The 19582-nt window shown below is 40.6% G+C and overlaps 1 long non-coding RNA gene across 2 annotated transcripts in view; it reads right to left on the minus strand.

Annotated features, from left to right (window-relative positions):
* Window positions 1–2400: 2400 nt before the first annotated feature.
* LOC146789253 (uncharacterized) overlaps window positions 2401–19582 on the minus strand; it is a 270879-nt gene continuing 253697 nt past the window's right edge. For both annotated transcript variants that reach the window (XR_014969773.1, XR_014969774.1), the window contains exon 3: window positions 2401–2928. This is a non-coding gene — a long non-coding RNA (uncharacterized LOC146789253). The remainder of the gene's footprint in view (window positions 2929–19582) is intronic.

Genomic DNA, 19582 nt, shown 5'->3' on the forward strand with positions numbered 1-19582 from the left:
GTACACTTTCCAGAGGATCACACTCAGTCCTTTACCCGGCTTGTGCTCCATCTTGGTAGGTACAAACTTATGATTTTGTCCCGGTCCAGCCAAATAACCACAGTTGACACCTTGTGCTTTTTGGAGGGTTCTTTTTAAGACATTGTAATTTCATATGTCCGGTTCTACTGACTGGATTTTTTTTATTTTGGTGTCAATTTATTTATTGAATCCCAACTACATTTTTAGGCCTGGCCTTAGCAAAGACTTTTTGTTTTTACAAAAAATAAATCTGAAAAAATACATATATATGTATACATATGTACAGGGGCTTTCAGTCATCCCTCTCCGTCCATTGGTTGTATGTAGTGTCATTCAAGATTTGTTTCTGCCCACCGCAACAGCATAAGGGAAATGGGTCAGCCCACTTCAGCCAATGCCCGCACTTACTGTGAGTAACTGTATTTTTCCTGTGCAAAATGTAGCCATCCGTACATTAAGCAGTGCACATCAGAGCCAGGGCTCAAGAGAAAAGTTTTTTTTCTTAATTCTTTTTCCTAGCTGCCAAGGCAGCACCGCTTCCAGCGCACTTTAATGCCAGGACTCGAGAGAAAAATGTTAATTTTCTGAATACTCTTAACGCTCCTTTCCACCTTCACAAGCTGTGCCTGCCAGACAGAACTGCAATAGTGAAATAGCAGCACTACAAGAGATCTAAGAGTTGGGGCAATGCTTTGTAATGGATTTAGATGCCAAAAAATGCCTAGTTATATGTAATGGGTGTCCCAGTAAACAGGTATCCCCTCTCACACTATAATTTATTGTTTTAGGAAGTTCTGCCTGAATGCCTGGTTTCTACTCCTCAAACGATTATATAGCCCAGAGCTGGCTGGGAGAGTGAGACAGGTGGGAAGTTGGAGAAGGTAGGAGAGCACAGGTTACAAGAATAAGGTCAAGTCAAGCTACAGATTGATGGAAAAGGCAATTAGCATGTCATGTGTTGACATGATAATGCCTCTTAATTTTTTTCACATTTATAGAAAGCTAATAAAATTAACATTCCCCAATTTTTTCCGGTTTAATAGGATATTCCTATGTCCGGAAATTTATTCCAAAGCTTGGCCTTGTTTTGAAAGTAAAATGCTGCAGTGTATTTGCTAATTGGCAGACAGATCTCTGAATTTTGTACCATAATTTTCAATTGTGAATTGCATTTCTGAATAGTGATCTGCATTTGTCTGTACTCTGTACAATTACTCTCGTGAAGTTGGTATTAAACTGTGCTCTTCTGCTAATCATAGTGCGTTAGTTTTTATCTTGTAAAGAGTTTGATTCGAGTTTCTAAAACTGTGGTGTGAAGTTCAAGCATTTTTATGCCTAGCATAAACCAAGATCTTTTGATTTTTGTAAAATTATAATATACTTATAGGAGCTTTCAGATGGCCCTCTTCTACCATTGATGCAAATGTGTCATTCCCATTTTTCTTCCACCCAATACAGTACACGGAAAGAGGAATGGGTGAGCCCACTTCAGCCATTGACTAATTTCACTGTGTGTGACGACATCCTGCTCTTTCACAAGGAGCATATCTGTGCACAAAATAGTTCCCTTTGGCGCCATGGACTACTATGGCTATGCGTGCTTTTTGAGCCCAAAAAGGTATTTCTGTTTTTATGGAGTTTTTGAGGGGGTTTAAAATTGTCAAGGGCCAAACCGCTCCCACAACCATGTTTTATGGACACCATGGCAAAATCAAAACAACATTAACAAAGTCAAAAACCTGGCAACCAATACAAGTCCTAATGCCTTTGCCAGTTCTTTTACTTTTATTGTATTTGTTGACTGTTTAGCTCATTTTATTATTTACCCCTCGCACTAAATCCTGATACAGGTCCTGTTCATATCCCTGCAGAAAAAATCATGTTGAATTAGTCAACAAACTGTGATGTCTCACTTGTTTTATTGCTTTGTTATGAATTGGTTCTACCTGCACTTTATGTGTTTTCTCCTGGTCCAGGCTGGTCTTTTGATTTAGGATTAGAATCGCTTGTGATTTAAATTTAAAATATATCTTTAATGAAGTGAGATGCAGGTGAACAAACAGTGTGTGAAGTAGAGCTGTGTATCTTACTTCGTATTCATATACTATGGGCCCGATTCACAGAACTAACTTAAGACAAAATCCTAAATTTACTACCATTTTGGTATTCGCAGAAGGCCCTTACTCATTTTGGTATTCACAGAAGGCACTTACTCATTGATGAGTAAGTGCCTTCTATGAATACCAAAATGAGTAAGTACACTTACTCATTTTGGTATTCACAGAAGGTATTTACTCATCAGTGAGTAAGTGCCTTCTGTGAAAACCAAAATGAGTAAGTGCCTTCTGTGAATTCCAAAATGAGGAAATGGTAGTAAGTTTAGGATTTTGTCTTAAGTTTGTTCTGTGAATCGGGCCTGATGACCTTGTACCGCTTCAATCTACATATTCATGACTCTCACTGTAGGCTATAACCATTATTAAGGCCATGTCTTTATATGGTACGAGCATTTCATATTTTATGCTTCATATACTCAATTAGAATTCAGGGCTAGTGCATAAAACAAAATAATTGAATACAGTCATAAATAAATAAATAATCAATCAAAGTCGACTGCACAATTGATAAATGTTAGTTCACCACAGTTCTGTAACCTTCAATGAGTGAAATACATTTTATAACTGATTAGAATGTTTTAATTTCTTGTAATCTTTGCAGCATCATTTTCTTTTAATTTTTTGTATTTCTTCTTCCCTTGTTTTTCATGGTGATTCTTCTCACTACTTCTAGGAGGCTTCTGTGGGCACAGTGGTGCTAGAATTTCAGTAAAAAAATTGTGGAATTTCTTTTCACACCTCCGCCTGTATCTTGGACTTGTAATTGATGTAGTCGAAGGTTGTGGTTCTTCTGAAAAACAAAATTAATTTAGTAAGTACGCAACTTCATAATGCACAAAGGGAGCTACAAGCAGGCATGAATGTCTGTCAGTGCGCAGGGTATATGCCTCCCCCTAAAAACAGTTGAGACACATCTCACAGTGTTGGGCCATGCACACCTTCCAATCAGTCCCGGAGCTGACTATGCCACAATACAAACCAAACGCTGTTGATCACAACTCAGCCCTGGGTCTTTTATGTTGCTAAGCGACCTTAGTTTGAACACTGTTTTCTTGAACTTGGATGATAAAGCCATACTGGTAAAAATATGCAAAGTTTGAATAAAATCAATAGTTTCTACTTTGGGCTAAAAATGCATGTGTTACTTGTATGTTTATATTTGACGGTTTGTAATACACTATAAGGAACGTAAAAGCGACTAGGCTACAGGTGTGTGAAGTGATATGATGGTTAGAGTTGGATTGGGGTGTATACATGGCAGTTTCCAGTACACCTGCCTTGATTTGCTGAGATGGTTGTAAATCCTTAGTAGTTGGGTTAAGGGTCCATCAGAAGGGTCACTGACTTGAATGTAGACTTCAGGAGCAGTCTGCTCCATATTACTGGATGTCACAATTTTCCACCTGCACTCTTGAGCCTGCCAAGAAGGGTCATGGCCAGGGGACTTTCCAATGTCCGTCTAGGCTCTCTGGGGCATATTATCAAGAACGGCGTTAAAGTTATAGCCGCTTTAGCGGCAGGAAACTGCTGCTAAAGCGGCGATAATGGGCTTGATAATATGCCCTTGAGAATTCCAATAGAAGCCCATGTTGACACCAGAACATGGGCTTCTATGGGAATTCTCAAGGGCATATTATCAAGCCCATTATCGCCGCTTTAGCAGCAGTTTCCTGCTGCTAAATCAGCGATAATTTTAACGCCGTTCTTGATAATATGCCCCTCTATCTTTCGGACAGATGAGAATACTGGTTGAAGGCTTTTGAAAAATGTTGAGGACATGTTGATCTTTAGGACAGCCAAGTTGTAATTCCTTACAAATACTATATTTTCTATTGGCCCAGCCTTCTTGATTTGTCCTTATCTTAATTTACATGCGCTTGAAACATATTATGGTCTTGAATAATATTCCAGATCAATGACGTTCTGTGTGACAGTCACGGAGTTTTTTTTCAAAGACTACATTTCCTAGAAGCCCTTGTTCCTAGGAAATTTTCCTCATTCGCTGCTGATAGGTGGAGGAATCAGCACATTTGTGGCTTGCGTGCGCGAGTGATTACTCCTGATATATATGATCATGCTTAGCTCTGCATTGCTGTAATTCATAATTCTACATGCTTCAGCAACTCCTTGAGCCAGGGCACTTTTTAGTGTTTCTTTGTTTACTGAATTAGATGTGTTATCACTGCATCCCCATCCTAAATTCCTGATGCTTTCATTGAGCTGTGTTATGTCAGTTCATGATTTTCTATCCGTAAGTCCTTCCAACCTAGTTTTCTAATAAGCTCATTTCCTTTCCCTGTGTTCTTAACATTTTTCCCAGCATGTTAGCTTTGGTTTTCTATATTACTGATAGTATACGTGTAAAGATCCACCCCAACACAGGATAAGTGATGATGATCTTTATTTGTAGCAAGTAGAACATGCACCTCCAGCTTACTCTTCCAGCTTTACAGTACTAACACTCCCTTCAAAGATCAACATTCTAACCTAGCAACAAGTCCTACATTCCACTACTGAAAGAACTCTACACATCTTCCTCCTTACATATTTTATAAATAAATAGAAAATAGGAAGAACATACAATAAGAGATTATGAGCATTCTATTATAAGTCAAATACGAACACAACAGAAGTAACATTAATCCCCCACATTCCGATCTGGAGCATTACATTTAGAAACATTACCAGCGCTCCAAGCAGAACCATCAATCATAATGAGAATGTCTCTCTTCACCATTTTGATTTGTATCGGTTGCGAAAATTTACTTTCACCTTTAATGACAACTCCCCCTCGTTTTATGACCACCCAATCTCCAACTTTCAAATCATGATTCTTGACAGCTTTCTTGATATTGTAATACCTTGCGACAGCATGTTGTTGTTCTGTCACATCATTCTTCACCGCCTCACGATCAACCCACCACACATTCTTTGTTCTTAAGCCAACCTGGGACTTCTTTCATACCTGGTTCCCGTCCCTTAAGAGAGACAAAAGGTGACACCCCCGTCACTGAATGTGGTGTCACCCTATACGACCACACCAATTTCTTAAGTTCTTCTGACCACGATAAACCATTAGAAATAGAGAGATGGATATTATCCATTATCAAACGATTAATTCTTTCTACCAACCCATTGGCCTGAGGCCTGAATAATGCAACCCTCTCATGATTGATCCCCATTCCGCAGAGAAACTCTTGCATTCTTTTGGAAACTAGCTAAACCCCATTATCTGACACAAGTGTCTTGGGAATTCCTTCATTCATAAATATTATTTTCATAAATCCAATCACCTTCTCAGTTTCAATACAATCGGTGCTTTCCACAACAAACCATTTCGAGTGCTAGTCCACCAGGACCATCAAGAATTTTCTACGTGAACCAAGTTTGAAAATGGGGCCTAAAAAGTCAATCGCTACCCTCTCCCACGGACGCATAGGAAACCCTGGACACGCTAGTGGCGGTTGCCTTATGACTTTCGTCTTGTCACTTCTTGCACACGCATAACAATCCTTGACAACATTTTTTATCTCATTGTCCATACCCGGCCACCAAAATGACTGCCGAACACGTCTCTTAGTCATGTTCCTGCCCAAGTGTCCCTCGTGAGCTATGTTCACAATCTTACCCCTGAGACTAATCGGTGGTACTAATTGGTTTCTTCTCCATAACTTTCCTTCGCTTACACTCAATTCCGCTTCAACATTCCAATAACCTTTGAAACGAATATCTTGTATATGACTGTCTTTCCACCCTGCCGATACACAATCCATAACTTCTTGTAATACCACATCGTTCAACAAACCAGACTCCCATTCTTCTTTATCAAACTCCTGCTCATCATTACACTTAATTACTTCTACACTATCCTCCAAATCTGCATCAACAACATCTGCTGGCATTCTGGACAAGCAATCAGCTATGACATTTCTCAAGCCCTTCATGTATTCCATTTCAAAATTGTATTCCATTACTGACAGAATCCACCTAGAAATCCTTGGTGTGACATTACCTTCTAAGCCTCTACCTCCTTTAAACAAGTGTATTAAAGGCTTGTGATCAGTACGAACCTTGAAAGGTAACCCCCAAACAAAGTAGCGGAAATGCTTAATACCCCAACAACAAGCTAAAGCTTCTGTCTCTATCACAGAATATGATGCTTCCGCACCTTGCAGCCTTCTGGATGCAAATCCGATAACTCTTTCTTCATCATTGTACACTTGAGTTAGAACAGCTCCAATGCCAACGGCACTAGCATCTGTAGTAATAAATGTTTTTGCATTTACATTGAAGTGTCCAAGAGTAGGAGCATGGAGTATACCACATTTTATAGACTTAAAAGCCTTGTCACACCTTTTGTTCCAATCAAACACAACACCATTCTTCATTAACAGTCTCAGAGGTTCTACTATCTCTGTGAACCCGTTCACAAACTTGGAGCAGTATTCTGCCAGTCCCAGGAAGGATTTCAATTGTTCCTTATTAAGTGGAATGGGGGCATCACTAATGGCTAACACAATACTTTTCTTCGGCCTGATCCCTGCTTCGGATATCTCATGACCTAAATATGTTACGGAATTCTTCCTTAGTTGACTATTTTCCTTCTTAATTGTAAGCCCATGTTTTTCCATTCGTTTCAAAACTTCATCCATCACCTTGTCATGATGCTCATCACTTTTCCCTACGACCAGCACGTCGTCTTGAAAGAACAAAACATTGTCTAACCCAGAAAACACTTGCTGCATAACCCTTTGGAACACCGCTGAAGCAGATGGCAAACCAAATGGCATCCTGCAATAACGAAAGGCCCCCAACGGCGTTACAAATGAAGTGAGATGCCTTGATTCCTCGCAAAGATCAATTTGGTGGTAAGCTGATGACATATCTATCACACTGAAGACAGCCCCACCTCCCATGGCAGTCAACATCTCAGAAATGTTAGGTAGCGGTTGTCTATCTACCCATATATTACGATTCAAATCGCGCAAGTCCACACACAAACAAATTTTATTCCCATCCTTGGGGGCGACCACAATGGGCGCCAACCATTCCGAAGCCTCAATGGGTTCAATAATCCCTTGATCTAACAACTTGTTCAATTCATCTTGGAGGGGCCCTCTCATCAAGTGAGGAACATTCTTTACTTTATGAACAATCGGTACGGCGTTTTTCTTTAAAATGATCTTGTGAGAAAAATTCACTAGTTTTCCTAACTTGTCAGTGAAGACATTGGAGAATCTTTCCATTACATTAATTTCATAATTATCAACGTTGTGAACAAAGGTGGATTTAACTGGTTCACTAGCATTTGGATTTAACATAATCCCCAGATCCTTCTGATGACGCCAACCAAGCAAATTAGAACCTTGTTTCGTTAAGTATACTCGCTCATAAATTTTTTCTTTTGCAAAACTTATTAACATCCACTTGAAGCCCAAAATCTCTATTGTCCTACCCCCATAACCTACAGCCTTAATGTCGGGAATATTCCAGTCTTCTACTCTACTCTTTTCTCCCCACACTTCGAGATACATATCTTTGGACAACAGTGTATATAGGCTTCCAGAGTCAATCAACATTTTCACATTGTTCATGTCTAAGCCAATAATAGAGTGAGGCTTTTCCAATTTATCAGTGCTTTCCAAGGGAATATCAACATCATTGACGACACTACAACTTCCCTTATTAGGAAGAGATAAGCCATCCACACACAGCATTAGCTCCTGAACGCTTTCACAGGTATCGTCAATCTCTTGTACATATTGGGTTTTGGCATTGCATACTTTAGCAAAATGTCCCCTTTTTTCACACGCTCTACAAATAGTATTTCTGGCCATGCACTTGGTGCTTGAAGCTATATGGCCAGGATCACCACATCGATAACATTTAAAATTACGTATAAAGGTCGCTGGCATCATATTTCTTGAACGTGTGGTCACAGGTATTACCTTATTTGCACGGAAAGTGTCTACAGGTTTAATTGTAGGTCTAGATTCTGTTTTCCCTAAACTTTTCACAGTTTTAGTTTAATCAACGCACGCATGTATCTCTGATCCCTTAGAATTTAAATCTTTTGGTATTATCTCCTTTGGTACTACCGAGCTACTACACTTCTCGATCTCTCTTATCCAAAGATCTGTATGCTCAAGCCCCTTCGCTATTTGTATCGCTTCTTCTAACGTGCAATCTTTGATAAGGAGTTTTTCGCGTACCCTTTTATTATTTGTACATCTTACAATTTGGTCACGTATAAGTGAATCTGCCAATCTTTCGAAGCGACAAGTTAGGGAAAGTCCCCTCAGAGCACCCACATAAGTTGCTATGTCCTCATCTGGTTTTGTGTACGACAAAAAAATTTGTGTCTTTCTAGCACAACATTAATTTTAGCGACAAACCTCACTTCTAGCATCTGCATACTCATTTCATAAACATTAGTTGGTTGACCATCACCCATTCCTAGGGAAATCTCCGGCAGATCTTCATACAAACGCCGCCCTTCTACACCTAGGTGATGAAGCAAAATGGCTTGCTTGCGTACTGGGCCATACTTGTCTGCACCTGTTGCCAGAATATATGTTAGAAACTATTTTTTCCATTCTTTCCAAAGAATGGGAGGATCCCCAGGAGTGGGAAGAAAGGAAGGAGGAGCTGCTAACCCTTGGTCTGCCATGAAGGATAGGATGTGAGTACCCCTAATAAATTCGTAAGACACAGTACAACCAACTTTTACCTGTGGAAGAAATAATTAATAAATATAAATAACGGTTAGAACAATAAATTACTGTCTATATAGCTTGACAGTTCTGTCACTGCAGAATTTCGATGAGCCTTTTTTTCCTGTGGAGTGAAGAACACGACGAAAGAAATCACTAAACTGGTTTCAGAAAGTAAAATGTTGGTTGGACGCTTTCCCAACCTTCTAAAATGGCCGCCGTACGTGTTGTGTGTGACGTGCGTCATTTTTCGAGGGTGGTTGGGCACAGAAAACCAGGAAACAAGCAACTTCCTTACGTTCTTCCGCACGCATGGATCTTGCGCACAGACAGGAACTCGGGTGAAAAATCAAAAGATGCCGCGGTGATTTACGAGCGGTTAGTGGAAATCAGTTGGTTGCAATTTATCGATGCTCTTGATATGGTAGTTGGAAATCCACACCCCACAAAATAAGAAGTCTAGTCCAATTCCTCGTGCTGTACACACACACGAGGCGGAGATGAAAATGTGCACTTAATCTCTATTGCTTAGCAAGTGCCGTTAACTTCATGCGTTGCACGCACACGGTATTACTATTCGTGCTCCATGCTAACCAACTAACAAGTGTGGCCAAGAGGAGTGAATTTCCATTTTAGGCAACCAGTGGTGTAGGAACAGCAGTCCAATATCAGCAAACGTAACACGAGCCTAACTCACGCTGCGTTGCACACACACACGAATCAGGAACCGCGATGTGCACTCGACATTGAAATCATTCAACGAGTGGGAACGGGTCCAATTCACCTTGTGTTGCACCCACACTTGAAGCAAAATTATTTTTCCTCCTCCACACAAGGCAGTATATATAGATAGTCACTGTTAAGTAAGTGGGGGTTCAGTTGATAAAGCGACAGATCTCTGAATGCTGGAAAGTCGTAGAAGTAGGAAGCAAGCTTGAATTCAAACAAGATACAAAGTACATACCCAAACTTAGTATCTTGATAACATATCCAAGGAAATACAGCTCTTGAAGCAGTGGGTTCTTCTTCATATGAAATTTGATTAATCCAGGGGTGGAGGTACTTGCTGTCTGCCCCCTGCGCAGATTTAGTCCATCGTCGCCAATGTAAAGATCCACTCCAACACAGGATAAGTGATGATGATCTTTATTTGTAGCAAGTAGAACATGCACCTCCAGCTTACTCTTCCAGCTTTACAGTACTAATACTCCCTTCAAAGATCAACATTCTAACCTAGCAACAAGTCCTACATTCCACTACTGAAAGAACTCTACACAACGTTTCCCCTTCTTTAATGTTTACCAATATTTCTCACTTGCTCCTAGCCTTTTGTGGTTGTATTTTGAGCTCTTACATTCTTATGATTTGTGGGGCTTGCTTCTAAGCTATGTGTTTCTCACCCAGTGTGTATTATTTTAAGGCACCTTGTATAACATTACAAAAGTTGTGTGCATGCTTCTACATGTATGTTCTATATACAGAAATATTTCAGTAAGCTGGCCCCAATTACAAACACCACAAATACTATTTATTTATTTGCACCTGCAAGGAATTCACAAAACAGTCCTGGCAGACATTAAAGGGTTTATAGCTCCAAATTTCTCTGACACCAATGCAGTAGTAATTCCCAGGTAAGAGGTAGAAAGTGGATGGAAAATGTCTGGTTAGCCTTGTACGTTTGTGAATGCCCTCCAATCCAATCCTTTTCCCATCCTGGAAATGTCTAGAGATTTAATCTAGAAATGGGATCGAAATATTCCCCTTTCAAGATAGCAAAAGTGAAGGGGTCACCTCCAATCTTGGAGATGTAGAGAAAGGGGTTTTTCCATGGAAAAAAAATGTTTTCTCTCAGAAGAAAAAAATGTAAGCTTATATATTGGGCTTAGTTTCCACAGTGTGCTATGCAGAGTGATAAATTCACAAACTGCGAGCCAGAGAATATGTTGCATGTAATTCCGAGAAATATACCTATAAACCACGAGTACTACTGGAAATGCATATGAATTAAAAAAGCGGCAAATCTGGAGACTTTTGTAGGAATAGTTTTACAGTTTTAGACTTACCACATTTTTGTGCATTACCCTTTGTATCTATAAACTAATTGTGGCTGAGCAATGTTCTGAGCTCCATACTAACCATGTGAGTCTACCAAGCGCTTTATCACATATCTCTTTTAGCATTAATGTTGAGCTCTGATTACCTGCACACCATGGCAGTAGTTATTGTGTATGTTAAACCTCTTCTTTAGAGCTTTGACTTCCTTTTTTACCGACTGCTGGTCTTCTCTATTGGGGTAATCTTTACCTTAAACAATCTATGTGGATCTTTGGCAGCTCTCTATATATTATTTGCCATTTCTCTCCTTTGTAAAATGTCACAGCCAATACCATGACGCTGGATAAGAGCAAAGATAAGATTAGAAGCTGAGCAAGACTTTATAGATATAGTTATTATAATACTAATAGATGTTTGGTGTTTAGACAAAAGATCAGGAAAAAAATATTGTGTGGACTAAAAATCGTGTCATGAATATTGAGTCAAAAATATTGTGAAGGTAAGTTTAAAAATGTAAGCAAAGTTTTAGCATATATAACTCCACATATATGTACTTGGGTGATATATGTATATAGTCACGGTACATAGATGTGGTGTTGAGAATAGTAAATCTATACTTACCTATTTGCACTTACCTTCTCAATATTTTGGTCTTTGATATTTTTGACATAGTATTCTATCCACACAGTATTTCTGTTACCGATATTCTGTCAGTAAACCAGATGTTTCATACAGAGTACTTCATACTCTTACATTCTGCACCCGTCTCTCTACTACGGGCAGTTATGGTATATGTAGTTCAGTTTATTCGCATTTCAGTTATTTTTACCTAAATATTTATAATGCTAAAATCTCATGTTGTGTTTCCTTGACTAACAGTAATTTCTACGATAAAAAGAATCCCCTTATTTTGTTTTTTCTAAAGGAAATGCTTTAAGTTTTACAGCTTTGAGTCTACCATGATGGCTTTAGGTGTGCATCATGTTTGCCATAAATACAGAAAGTTGGCACTCTAGTTTTTCATTAGAACACTGCTGGAAGACACAGTTGAACACTGTGGAATCAGCTGACAGGCTGTTGTTGCTATTGGAATTACATGTTTTGAATATCAGACTTTATTCTCACATGGCTGAAGAAGAAAGTGTTGTGTAGTTCTTTTAAACCTATATAGGATCTGTGTGTTTAGACAACATATACTGCGGGATTGATGACCAGACAAATTACAGACACCCCCACGGGTATGTTTGCCTGTATACCAGCTAGCTCACAGTGCCACTGCAAACTCCTCTTACCAAGGAGAGAATAGTTCTTGGCAACTATCGAACATGACAACTCTGTCCCATCACAGATCGTGGAAACAGTACAGTACTTTTTGTTCAGTCACTCATGCTCACTTTGTCTCAGAGAGATACACAGAATAAACAGTGGGGTCGTTTTTCAATAAGCATTTATTGAACCAGCATCATTCTAATGTAAGATAGGTGTGCTGAAACAACCATAAGACCAAAACAGATATAAATGATTGTAAACACCAATAGAGTAAAAGGATTGTTGATTCCTACCATAGTGCTAAAACAAGGAACACTGGCAGGTATAAAAATACATGACAATAAAATGCGTACTCCTACGATGCAACCCTATCTGGATGTACCTAAGTGTACCTAGCATGTATGTAGGTGTAGAGCTAAGAATTCCTCTAAGATAAAGCCAACCCCAATACCTGAAGTGAGAGACTGTGGGACCCTGTCTTGGTCTCTTGCTGGACACCCCGCGGGGGATGTCAGACCACTGCGAGCTGGAGTGTCTGCGTGCAGGAACCTCAGCGTCTCTCGTCAGTTTGTCAGCATGGACGTCCTTTTTCTCCTCTCCCTGCCTCAGCAAAGATATGGTGTTGACATACCCAAAGTGGTATCCTCAGGGGATCTGCCTTGCTGTGTCATGTTGGACTAAGATGACGGAAAGGATTACCCTTATACATAGCTATTATGCAGGAGATGGTAGTCCTGCTGAGATTCCAACAATCCTCATGCATAATGAACGAGGCTAGTTTTTGGAGGAAACCCCACGTCATTTAAGCAGTACCGTAACTAGGTAATGGCAGGGGAAATACAGGTGAAAGGTCTGGTTACTCCCTGAGCCTATATCGGGGTACCTGTATGAAACATAACAATAGTGTCAACTTATAGGACTTGTACTCACTCTCATTTTAGCTTCTAGAACACCCAGACAACCTCTATGAGAAAATCATGAAAGAAAACTGTTTTCAGTTAAACATTGTTTACTGTATTCCAGCAGGGATCCACGTTTTTCACAGGGTGAAAAATCACTTGGAGACTCACCAGAGTTCATAAAATGGGTATAACACCACTAACAAATGATTATGTTGTGGCTAAAATCATTTATCGCCATTTATATGTGCTCCTTTTGTGACCCTCCAAACCTGACACTTATTACATTACTACATTACATTTCAATGAGGACCATTACCCCAAGTCCTGTAATGACTTTTACAACCTGTTGTCCATGTTGTGCCCAGCTAATGAAGGGGAATCCCTTTGGAACCCCTACATGCCAGGGTGGTCTCATCTAGCCCCCTTATTTGTTTTTTTAGATTCATTTTCAGGAGGCAGGGACCATGTTCCAGAGTCCTATAATGGCTGCCACAACATATTATTCATGTTGTGGTCAGCTAATCAGGATTGACTAGTCTCCTTTAAAATAGTAAATCAAAGCATATTTGGCAACCAACTGTCCAGCTATGTCAACTTTTTAAAACTGCTTCTTGACCTCCTTAAGCATCTTTTTAAATGCATGTTTTCTAAAAGTGAATAAACATATTTACACCCGATCACACAAAGCAGGCTTTCTGAGTAAAGTTCCAACTTTTTGCCAAGTTAAATGTAATTCCGTTCAGCCGTTTCTTCAGTACCTGCAACAGAAGCTTCCTATAGGAATTAACAGGGGGGAAATCAGATATTAACAAAACCATCAAATGCTCTGCGTACGGAAACTCTGACCTATCCTATATATATATATAATTACCAGCACCTACTGAGGCTTTATTTTCAAGAGTCCCCCCAAGCAACACTTACCCGAAAAACAGCATCTTGGGAACTGTAGTATTTTCAAGAACCACAGTGCAGTTGCTAGCAGTGACCACCGGTCAATGGACTTCCGCCAATGGGGGTGACCTCTGAGTATTGAAAAGTGGGGGAGGAGCTGCACCTTGATCACAGCGGCATTTGAGAAAGGCCATGACGGCCGAAATGCATTATGCGTAGCTGAATAGAATAAAGATTTCCGAGCATCATTCCCCGAGTGGCCTCTACCTCTTCGTTTGGAGTGGGAAGCAGTTTATGTTGTTGCGCCTGCCAGAGGCGCGTTGGAGGCTCTGTTCCACAAAGAGGCTGAAGTTTTCACTGGCACCGTCTGCTACGGCAGAATTCTTTGCTGTCAAGGTATTGACTTCACTCCGGCTCGCCAGGAACTGCTAATCATGCCATGGGCTGCTGCGTACAGCGGATCGTTACTTAACGAGGTTGTCAGGTTTATTGAAACCGCGACTCTCTGCCCGGCAGACACTTGCAAGACTTGGTTGGAACATTGAAGGGGACGCGAGGAGAATCATGAATTCAATCTGTCAAGGGCTCATGAACTCTCAAAACGCTTTTCTTATAATTACCAGCACCTACTGAGGCTTTATTTTCAAGAGTCCCCCCAAGCAACACTTACCCGAAAAACAGCATCTTGGGAACTGTAGTATTTTCAAGAGCCACAGTGCAGTTGCTAGCAGTGACCACCGGTCAATGGACTTCCGCCAATGGGGGTGACCTCTGAGTATTGAAAAGTGGGGGAGGAGCTGCACCTTGATCACAGCGGCATTTGAGAAAGGCCATGACGGCCGAAATGCATTATGCGTAGCTGAATAGAATATTGATTTCCGAGCATCATTCCCCGAGTGGCCTCTACCTCTTCGTTTGGAGTGGGAAGCAGTTTATGTTGTTGCGCCTGCCAGAGGCGCGTTGGAGGCTCTGTTCCACAAAGAGGCTGAAGTTTTCACTGGCACCGTCTGCTACGGCAGAATTCTTTGCTGTCAAGGTATTGACTTCACTCCGGCTCGCCAGGAACTGCTAATCATGCCATGGGCTGCTGCGTACAGCGGATCGTTACTTAACGAGGTTGTCAGGTTTACTGAAACCGCGACTCTCGGCCCGGCAGACACTTGCAAGACTTGGTTGGAACATTGAAGGGGACGCGAGGAGAATCATGAATTCAATCTGTCAAGGGCTCATGAACTCTCAAAACGCTTTTCTTATAATTACCAGCACCTACTGAGGCTTTATTTTCAAGAGTCCCCCCAAGCAACAATTACCCGAAAAACAGCATCTTGGGAACTGTAGTATTTTCAAGAACCACAGTGCAGTTGCTAGCAGTGACCACAGGTCAATGGACTTCCGCCAATGGGGGTGACCTCTGAGTATTGAAAAGTGGGGGAGGAGCTGCACCTTGATCACAGCGGCATTTGAGAAAGGCCATGACGGCCGAAATGCATTATGCGTAGCTGAATAGAATAAAGATTTCCGAGCATCATTCCCCGAGTGGCCTCTACCTCTTCGTTTGGAGTGGGAAGCAGTTTATATATATATATATATATATATATATATATATATATATATATATATATATATATATATATATATATATATATATTACCTACTGGCGGTCGCCAGTAGGTAGTTATAGTTAGGACCCTGTTTCCATAGGAAATCCGCAACATTCTATTTGGAATAACTTTGGCGCCGGTCGACGAATCCTCGCGAAATTTTCAAAATAGGTGGGGCGCTACGCTCCGCTCCTACCCTGAAAGTCTCGGGGGGATTCGTCAAGCAGGGGCCGAGAAAAAAGGGGGGTCCCAAAACGCGTTTTCCCCATGCATTTTTCCATAGGACCTTTAGACACAGCTACAGCCCGAACGGCTGAACAGAATTACTTGAAATTTGGCAGAGAGGTAGCCATAAGGTCAAGGAAGTGCCTTTTGCAGGTCTGGTGTAAATCTGTTCAGTATTTCCTGAGAAAATAGCATTTAAAAGCATATATATATGTGGGCGGAGCCTAACCACACATCTCATCCTGAGATCTGATTGGCTGTCAGCACTTCATCCAAGAAGTGTTGGCAGCCATCTTGGGACCAATATACATGATAGCACCTCATTAAAAAGCATTGCAGTTAATAGAAGGTTTTAAGACTTTAGTTACATTATACATCATTTGTTGATGGTACCATACTCATTTTAGGAATTGTGGTATGGTCTAAGGTGATTTCACCATGTGAAAAAGCCTTCTGCTGGGATATCATGATTGAGAGAAAAATATTTTCTCATGATTTTACCACAGAGGTTTGGAAGGTGATCTATAGGCTAAACTGAGAGCTTATTTTCTGTAAATTCACATTATCTTTCTCAGTCATGTGAGAATGAAGTCTGACATTCTCAGTAAAACATGTACATCCAACAAGGGCAGAGACTGTCAGTTGATTCCTTTGTGTTCTACTGCAGCTTCCCAGAGTGTTCCAAAGAACTACTAGAGCGCTAACAGTCCTACTTATGATAAACGTATGGCACACCTGAAGCCATCTTGCTTGGATTAAAGTGGTAACTCTTAAAACATTTAATTTAAAAAGGAACAAAATGAGGGGGTTCATCTTTCCATAAAAAGTATGATTAGTGCTGCAGAAAGAAAAATTAGGGCACATTTTGAGTGACTTCTCAAATCCTCTTCTATTTCATTAAATAATTCTGACATGCAGACTGAAACATGCACTTTCAATACCAGCAGCAGTTTTCCCTGGTGAGCAGTAGCTTTACTACAGTGATCTAATGAGCAAAAAGAGTGCTAACATTCTGAATTTATGGCAAATGTGTGACACATCTGAATGCCTTCTTGATGGAATCAAAGTAAAAAACTGAAAGTATTTCCTACTGAGGAGACTGCAGTAAATAAGGAAATTAGGAAACTTCATAACAAATAAGTCTCCCAAGATGGCCACCAGAGACAAAAGAGCCCAAATGTAGCCCAAATATCACCCAGATGTAGCCCAAGTATAGCCCAATGACAGAATGTCCCAGAATGTTCTTAAAAACAACTAGAGCGCTTACTGTCTTCATTATGACAAAAGTATGGCACACCTGAAGCCATCTTGATTGGAATAAACTGGTAACACTTAAAACATTTAATTTAAAAAGGAACACAATGAGGAGGTTCATTTTGCCATAGAAATTATGATTAATGCTGAAGAAAGAAAATGAGGGCACATTTTGAGTGACTTCTCAAATCCTCTTCTATTTCATTAAAACATTCTGACATGCAGACTGAAACATGCACTTTTAATACCAGGAGCAGACTTCCATGGTGCAGTAGTTTTACTACAGTGATCTAATGAGCAACTAGAGTGCTAACATTCAGAATTTATGGCAAATGTGTGACATATCTGGATACCTTCATGATGGAATCAAAGTAAAAAACTGAAAGCATTTCCTACTGAGGAGACTGCAGTACATGAGGAAATTAGGAAACTTCATAACAAATAAATCTCCCAAGATGGCCACCGGAGACAAAAGAGCCCAAATGTAGCCCAAAATCACCCAGATGTAGCCCAAATATAGCCCAATGACAGAAGTGTGCAAAACACTTATTATTTTGTGTTTTTGCAGTGTTATATAGTGCAGACTTGTCAGGTATTGGAGTGCTTTACATGAGCATTGGTTACATCACACAAGAACAAATTCATTTTGGTTGTAGACATGGGGAGACTAAGTGATTTGACCAGAATCACAGAATGTCGAGCTGAAGCAGAAACTTCAACCTGGTTCCCCAGTTGCAAAGTCTGCAGTTCTGGAAGTAACACCACATCCTCTCCCCTAAGTGCAACATTTAATCAAGTGGTCAACTGGATAAAAAAACATAAAGATAACAAATAATTTAAAAGTGCTTTGTCGCTATTTGAAAACTCAGAAAATATGTCCTTATTTTAGTCTTTTAGAGCACTAACCATAATTTTGATGCCAATAAGACCCTCTCATATATGTAATTTATAAAGGAAATGCTCTAGTTATTACAGTTTTGATTACATCAAGATGATGTCAGGCGTTCCACACTTTTGTAATAAATATAGAATGTTAGCAATCTAGTTGTTCATTAGGATACTGTTGAGAGGCAGAGGCCAGGGGCACGGACTCTGAAAATTGAAGGCAGGTAGGAGGGTGCAAAGGCAACAATTTAACCACACTGAGCAGGCAGGAAGGGCCGTGGAAGCACAACAGACTATGGAGGGCAGTGGAAAGGGGGGCAGGGGCAACAAACCAACAATACAGGACTTGCAAGAGAGGCTGTTGGAGGGAAGATCTATTACGGGTCAAGGAAGCTAGGGGCGGTCCCCAGATCCCCGGGAGCCACCACAGAACTGAGCAGGAGAGTGAGTCAGGGACAAAAGGGGCACCTTAATTTGAGCCGGGGTGCCTAGGAACGCTTGCTCCAAAAATGAAGAAAACAGACATATGAGACATGGAATTGGAGGCAGAATACAATGGCAGTTTAATGAGAAGATGCAACTTCAAAGAAACCGCAGAATAGAGACATAAAGTACAAAATACAGAATCCAGATAATCATACAGCTGTCATAATATTCTCTGTATCTCAATTAATGTACTGACAGAGAGAGAGAGAAAACACATCTATAAATGCATCATGAGAAACAAGTTACACCAAGGAAAATGTTACCTAGGAACACTCACGTTTACTCTTAGAGCAAGCATTCCTGCAATTACAATACAAAATCTTTTAAATGCAAAAGTAAAGAGAACAATGGTTAAACATAACATGACATTTCATATAGGTAAAATAGAATAAGATACTTCAAGCAAAGCAGAGCAAGACATTTTAAGCAAAGGAAGACAAGAGCTCCCAGCTCTTGGGGAAAACCTGCACTGCCTGTTAACCTACATACAGACGGCGAGGTAGTCCGTCGATATCTGTGGGTGCTCCCTTTTTATATCATTTTGTGGGCTCCTTTGCACGCTACATCTACCTACGTATGCTACCCAAAAGCTTCGTCTGCAGATTTTACCAGACATTTCGTCATTTACCCACTTAATGCTGACAATGGACTGGGTGAAAAGGTCAGTCTCTCAGGCCAATCGCTTATCGTAAGTTCCATAGAGCAAGCAGAAAATAATGGGTATTGTACGGGAATTCAATATATTCATGTATAAAATCTCCTCAGTTCTCCTAACTTGACGCTCTGCGGTTGCCACTTCCTTAAAAGCGGGAAACCTGCCCAGGAAGCAAGTACCAGTCCAGGATGCAGCCTACTGTATGTCGACAGCTTCAGGGGGATGTTGAACTTTGATACCGAGCACGGAGCACTCGGGTAGGGTGGGGGCTACTAGTTTGGATCAGAAGGCCTCGCAGACCTGCCTTCAGACTGCTATACACTAAAATTGCAGAGCTATGGTCAATTTAACAAAGAGGCCTACATATTGAACAGAAGGGCCTACACAGGGGTTTTATGCTGGCTGAGTGGTAAGGATGTCTCAGGATAATTATATAGCAACACAGGACCCGCTGGTCAATTTAATACGGCCTACAAATGCAGCTGGCAGGGCAAGGACAAGGGTCTCA

The sequence above is a fragment of the Triturus cristatus genome, chromosome 10 (genome assembly GCF_964204655.1).
Source record: "Triturus cristatus chromosome 10, aTriCri1.1, whole genome shotgun sequence".
Lineage (NCBI taxonomy): Eukaryota > Metazoa > Chordata > Amphibia > Caudata > Salamandridae > Triturus > Triturus cristatus.